Source organism: Archocentrus centrarchus, chromosome 21 (assembly GCF_007364275.1).
Source record: "Archocentrus centrarchus isolate MPI-CPG fArcCen1 chromosome 21, fArcCen1, whole genome shotgun sequence".
Classification (NCBI taxonomy): domain Eukaryota; kingdom Metazoa; phylum Chordata; class Actinopteri; order Cichliformes; family Cichlidae; genus Archocentrus; species Archocentrus centrarchus.
Window position 1 is genome coordinate 4,847,011 of NC_044366.1, and position 6,536 is coordinate 4,853,546.

The window sequence follows — 6,536 nt, forward strand, 5'->3', positions numbered from 1 at the left end:
CCTCTTTACTCTAAAATGTCTGTGGACCGATCACTAATCACTAATGTCAAACAAACTTAATACTCCACATAAGGATAAAAACCAAAAACAGATCAACTTCATTTAGTACTTTAACAATTTTTACCAGTGGCTAATAGGGCACTCGATTCACTGAGGATGCCTTTATTGGTTTCAGTGATTAAAATCAATCCTTGGTTGTATTTATTTAGCGAGCTTCGCTACTAACATGGACTAATTGTTAGCTTTGCATATTCGATTTGGCAAAGATTTTATGCCAGATGCCTTCCTGATGCAACACTTTCTATTTATCAGGACTTGGGAACAACACTAGCAGTAAACTGGCTTGTGACCATAGAGAGTTTTGGTTTGTGAAATCCCGTATAAAAGTCTCAAGATGAGTGTTTTTGCCACTGGCATCTTTTGAAAGCAACAAGCAAGGGTTGGATGTTCTTGATAAACCATACGCTCACTGGCTAGCGACTTGTCAGTACACATTGCTTGAGAGTTGTCTGCCATATATTTGATGCAATTCATCAATTGGTCACAAGGGAACAATAAGTATTCATCAACCACTTGATCAGTGGTTGCTGGACGCTGCTGGTTGTTGCTAGGTAAAATTTGCTGCAAAGAGGGTGTAGCACCAAAAATCTCTTTGTGACTGCTTGGGTAACTACCAGATTGCTCCAGTCACCGCAGTTTGCACAGAAGTTGCAGATTCGTTTGCAAACATTTGCTAAATAACCACCGAGCAATAGTGAAACTTTAAAAAGTGGGAGGCAAACTGGAAGCAGTGAAATCAGTACTTTTCAAGTCACAACTGTTATGTTGAAAGTGAATGTTCTCTTTTATTGGTTTGTAACCCACACTTCACAGTTTTGCAATCGCTTAACAAGTAGTTCCCGAATATTTGTGATACTCGCCAACTATAGCGACCAATTTCACTTAGCAAGCAACCTCCAGCCACCACTCGCAGCCTTTTGGGGAATACTCATCCTTCCCCAATGACAGTGACAGTGGTTACCAGGCAGTCATCAACCAGTCTCTAGGTTTGTGTGGCTGGGGTCAATTGTTAGTAGGTTCATCATATACAAGTCCAAGCTTTGTTGCCATCATGTTGCAGTCACAGTACAACAAACATGATTCATTTCTCTGTAATCACTTTATGGTCTTTACCTTACAGTATAAAGCGCCTTGAGGTGACTGTTTTAAATATAATTGAATTTAACTGGATAAATTGCATACAGCAGTGCAAAATAACAGTGCAGGACAGTCCAGTGTATTTGTATCACTATTTTGGCCTAATTTAGGAACCCTCCACATTATCTGTGTCTCCCAAAATTAGCTGAAGAGGTCAATGTATAAGTGACACTGCTGTCTGTTAAGTAACTCTCTTTATATGAACATTTTAAACCTTATTCCATGAAAATACATCAATTGGGGTTATAGTAAACAGCCTCCAATGTCCATCTGACTACTGACTTAAACAATGCACCCCTGGGAAGCCACTTCATCTTACGGGGGCATGATGTTTAAAATCCAGGTTGTAATCACTTAAACAACCAGCAGAAGATGATCATATCAGGCAAGATTGACAGGTTGTTTGTTAAAATCTCTCTCGGGCCCCCAGAAAGCAATGAAAAGCAATAAAATCAGCCAGTCTGGGATGTGATAAGGGCCAGATGGCCAGCTGCTGAATGCTACCTGTCTTCACTTCTAGAGTGATTTATCCTTTCCGTCTGCACTCTGCTTGCTATTTCACTTAGCGATGAGGAATCACTATTCCTACCCTAAAACTGACAGTCACCTCTGGGAAGCTATCGCATGATTAATGACTTTGTAAGGCTGCTGGAAGTTTGGAGCGAGGACAAATTTGGTATTCACTCCAGATATGTTTACAAAATTCCTCAATGTCAGTGTTTGTTTGTGAGGTGGGGTTAGGTGACGAGCAAAAAATGTGACCCTAAGTTCCAAGGCAGCTGAGCATTGTCTCTCCTGGGAGAGAGAGCTGACAGTGATGAAGAGTAGATGTTCCTCTAAGGAGACAACGGGAGGGAGGATTATGGAAACCTCCTGTCTCCCAATGATATGCCTGTGCTCCTAACGCAGACGGATGTAGAGTAGTATCAGGTATGTGTCAAAGAGCGCTGGATTGGTTTTGACATCTCAGAAATAACATTTATGGTACATTTTTACAGATTAATGCGCACAATTAATTTTACAAGAGGTTCGGTTGAGTGACATTCATGCGGCAAGCAGGACTTTCTGGAATGAGGCCTCAGTGGATAGATCCAGGAGACTGTCTGAACAAGGGCTTGACATTTATTGATATGGAAGAAAATGTAGGTTTCTGAAAGTTTATGGCAGATTTATTTGAAACATAAGCAGTGTTTATTTATAGGTTTGTTTCTTTCCAAGCCACATGACGAACAGGCATCTAGTTAAAGCAGGTATTCATTTCAAAGCAGATATTTCTTGAGCTAGGCGGCAGCATGAACCCCAAAGTTAGCATTTTCTTTATTTACCTAAAACATATTCCTCCAATTAGCACATCTTGCTGTGGGAATTGATGACAAGTGGTTAAGAATTACAAACAGCAGACTTGATAGCCCCATTGTGGATGCCCTTGACCCATGAAATTGAATTTGGTGTGACTGTAAATTCTCCAATGGTTGGGAACCTGTGGCTTTTTAACGGCCATTGCATTAGTGTGTGTGCCTGAAGCCCATAAAAATAACTGAGTGGCCGTTCAGTGGTTAGCAGAAAAGTGCAGAGTCACAGCAAGGCACCAGCACCAATTACCAGCCAAGAAACGAAAAGTGGATGCAGCAAAGTAGTCCCATATGGACCGGTGGTATGGTTAACAGCTTTGATTGAGTCTTTCTGAGATGTGCTGATAATGGTAAGAGTTTAGTTCTGGTGGCAGATTAAAGACTTCTCTTTGGGTCTGTTTGAAAGATTTTGATGGATCCTAGGCCTGTGGTACCATGACATTAAGATAGATGTCAGAAAATGGATGGGAGTTACACCAGTTGCAGATGAGATGCAAGAATTGTACCTTTGATGTTATGGTCAGGAGCAATGAAGATTCAGCGGTGAAAACCACCTTTTCCCTCAGCCCCCAAGGTCGACGACCACTGGGGAGACTGAAGAGGTTGTGGCTCAGCACCAAAAGAAATTTTCCATACTAAAAAGTTTCTTGTCTTTTCTTTAGATGGTGGATCATCAGGATCTTCTTAGATACTTATTCATTTTAGGGACATTTGACGGGAGCCTATCCCAACTGCCTTTGGGCAAGAGGTGGGGTACACCTCAGGCAGATCGCCAGTCTAGGTCCAATGATCTATTTCACCCCTTATTAAATTCTTCTGTGTCAATCAAGGGCAAGTACAATTCTCACCATCCTATAACTATGTGTAATTTTATAAAGGAAATGAGTGCCTACCAAGCACCAATACAGTAAATAATTAATTCATAACTTTTTTTTTATAGCTGTGTATTAATATATGAAAATAAAGTTGTCACAACATGCCACAGGTCACTATGTGGGAACCACTGATTTAGGTCATACAATAAAGTAAAATGTATAAGATGTTAACTGAAAATTTACAACTTTTAAATTAAGTGAATACTACATTTAAACCTAGTGACCCAGTTATATTTATGTCCCGTGAGCACATGAAAATGTCATTTTTCTATAAATCTAGCTTCATATTTCTAAACAGAAACAGGTGGTGCTAGTACCCAGAGCTGAGCACAGCTTTCTATGTGACCACTACTCATAAAAGTTCCAAAAATAGGGTGGGAAAGGGGGTTAAATATAGTTCATGTCATTTTATTTTGGATCTGATGACTCTGTTAAAGTCTATGGTTACCTCTGGGTTGTGAGAGTGGGGTACAGTTGCCCTGGTTGCTGAATACGATGTAAAAAGCGGTAGCTGTGCACATTAGGGCAGTAATACGAGATGACAAAACTATCTAGATGACGCTGTATGTGAAATTAATAAGCGCAACATATTGCATGCTATTCAAAACTGCTCTTTTTGCTCCCATTCTTCACGTTGGCACAATGACCAGCAAATGTCTCATTTTGGTTGCAGAAAATGTCAAAAAGAGTGCAACAGGTGGTTTAAAAGACAGTTGGCAAAACGAATCACTGCTGACCTTTTAAACACTGTGGTCACATGGTCAAAAGATGATGATCAGTTAATCCACCCCAATTACTCTGATATGTCCCCTGGATGCCGAAGACAGCGTGCACACAGCAGATTCTGCTGCTGCGCACATTTCTGGACACAAGCAACTGAGGAGCGAATCTCCAGCAGTGAGGACTTTCAAACAAGCGTCCATGTGGGAGTGAGGGGCAACGAGCGGGGGGGTGAAAGGAGAGGGGGCATGGGTTTTTGCTGGCATTTATCCCTTCCCCAGAGGCACTTCGCAGAGCGTTGGCCCTGCAGCAATGCTGAAGCCATCTGTGGGTTCTCTCAGCAGAGGCCACGTAAAACAAGACGTGTGCTGTGGTTTGACCTTTCACAGTCCTAACTATAATATTATCATAATTTGACCGATCAGATTGCAGTTTTTCCTGTGGTTGGATTCAGTGTCCATATGAAAAGGCGATGAGTGAAAGCCTATATCTGCTGTATGTTCAGACCTGTTTAGATTCCACCAATTATCATTACATCAGGTTGAGAAAATAATTAAGAAACATGAATGACTAAAAACTTCCATACTCTCAGATTTTTACTCCTGTCACCCCTCTCCCTTCTGGTCCTATTTTAATTCCCCATGGTAAACGTTAGGCAAGGTATAATATACTAATGTCTTTAGGAAGTGGCACCACTACACGTTAGCACAGTGTCAAGGATTTGCTAAACTTTGTGGTTGAAATTACAGTGCAAATCTCTGAAGCATTTAATGCAGCCAGGGATAATATACAACTATCTGTCAATACTAAAGGCTGAGCGGCCAGCACTAATTGAGGGAAAAGAATTATGGGTAGTAGCTGGCACAGTTTGCTTCCCTGCAGTGCCAATGCCCATTCCAATGGTGCCACAATGAGGCTTAGGAAGAGTAAGATACTGTGGCTTTTGGACAGAAATCAAGTTAGGAGGTCAGATGTCACTGTGCAGTTTGAAGGCTGCCGTTAGATAATGCACAATCTGCAAGAAACAACCAAATAAACATCAACCATTATTACTACCACGTTCCTTTTTTAGTTATTAGTCTTTAGACCATGCAATACAGCCTGGCTCATTTTTTTTTATTAAACTGAACCTAGTCTGCTCATTTCCAGCTAAATATTTTATACTTGGAGTCTACTAAAGTTCACGATGATTAATATTCATCTTATACTGGACCTTAGTGCAGGTCCCTCTGTTTGAAACAAGCATTAGAGTTCTTTAAGCCAAAGCTACCTTTTAAGTCAGCTTTCTTCTGATTGGCCGCTCCTTGCAAATACAAGTTTTGACTGGAGCTTCTGTGCCAAAGTGGTTCAAAGCATCAGCTTTTAGCACATTTGAACTTTTGTTTCAGATTTTTTGTTTAATATGAGCATCCATCTATTTGGTATTATCCATCTATCAATCTGGTCTACTTATCCAGCCATCTATCTATGTATTACCATCTGGTACTATCCAGTAGTAACTAACTGGTACTGTCTATCTATCTATCTGGTTCCATTCATCCATCCATCCTATAAATAAGACATTCGTTTTCTTAATTTTCTTTTTTGTTCTCCTCTCAGTTTAAGCATCCTCAGGCAGGAATCACGTGCAATCATCATAGCTAATTAACCAAGCAGTTAGCATTAGTCAAGCTAGCTGCCTGTTACCAACTTGATGTACACCAGGCTCCTTGCTTACGGCAATGATCAACTTCTACATTTGATTCTCAACTGTGCAAACAACCACCTCGCTCTCTCAGGATATTTTCACTACAGTATTTGATTGGCTGACGTTGCCACTGTTGCTTGAAAAACTAGAACTTTTTACAACGCATTATGTAACCCCACACAAAGTTCATTCATGTGAATCCTTTTAGGGCTACAGTATCTGCTGTAATTGGACAGTGTAGTTTAGAAAGACACCCTCTGGTCAATCTGCTTTTTGGGTTAAAGTAGTAGGGGTCTAGGTTTTGACTTAAGTCAACACAACAGATTCTTTGCACTGATTGTACGGATTTAACTTATATTTTCTTAGCTTCTTCTTACACTGATGGACTTTTACATTGTGCACTTTTACCCACTTTAGACTGGCTCCAAAAGCAAGTCAATCCCCATAGACTGCCATGTTAAAATGTCCAACTATCCAACTATTTATTAGTCCCATTGTGGGACTAATAAAGGTATTCGTATTTGTATTCACAAGTGAGTCGCCACAGCAAGTAGCTTCACATGTTTGAATTGGCAGATTTTTTACACTGGATGCACTTCCTGACACAATCCCAAAGGGATCTGAGTCACCTCCCGGGAACAGAAACCCAAGGGGCACCCTGTATATGGCTATTAATATGCAGATATTTATGTAGACATTAGCAGC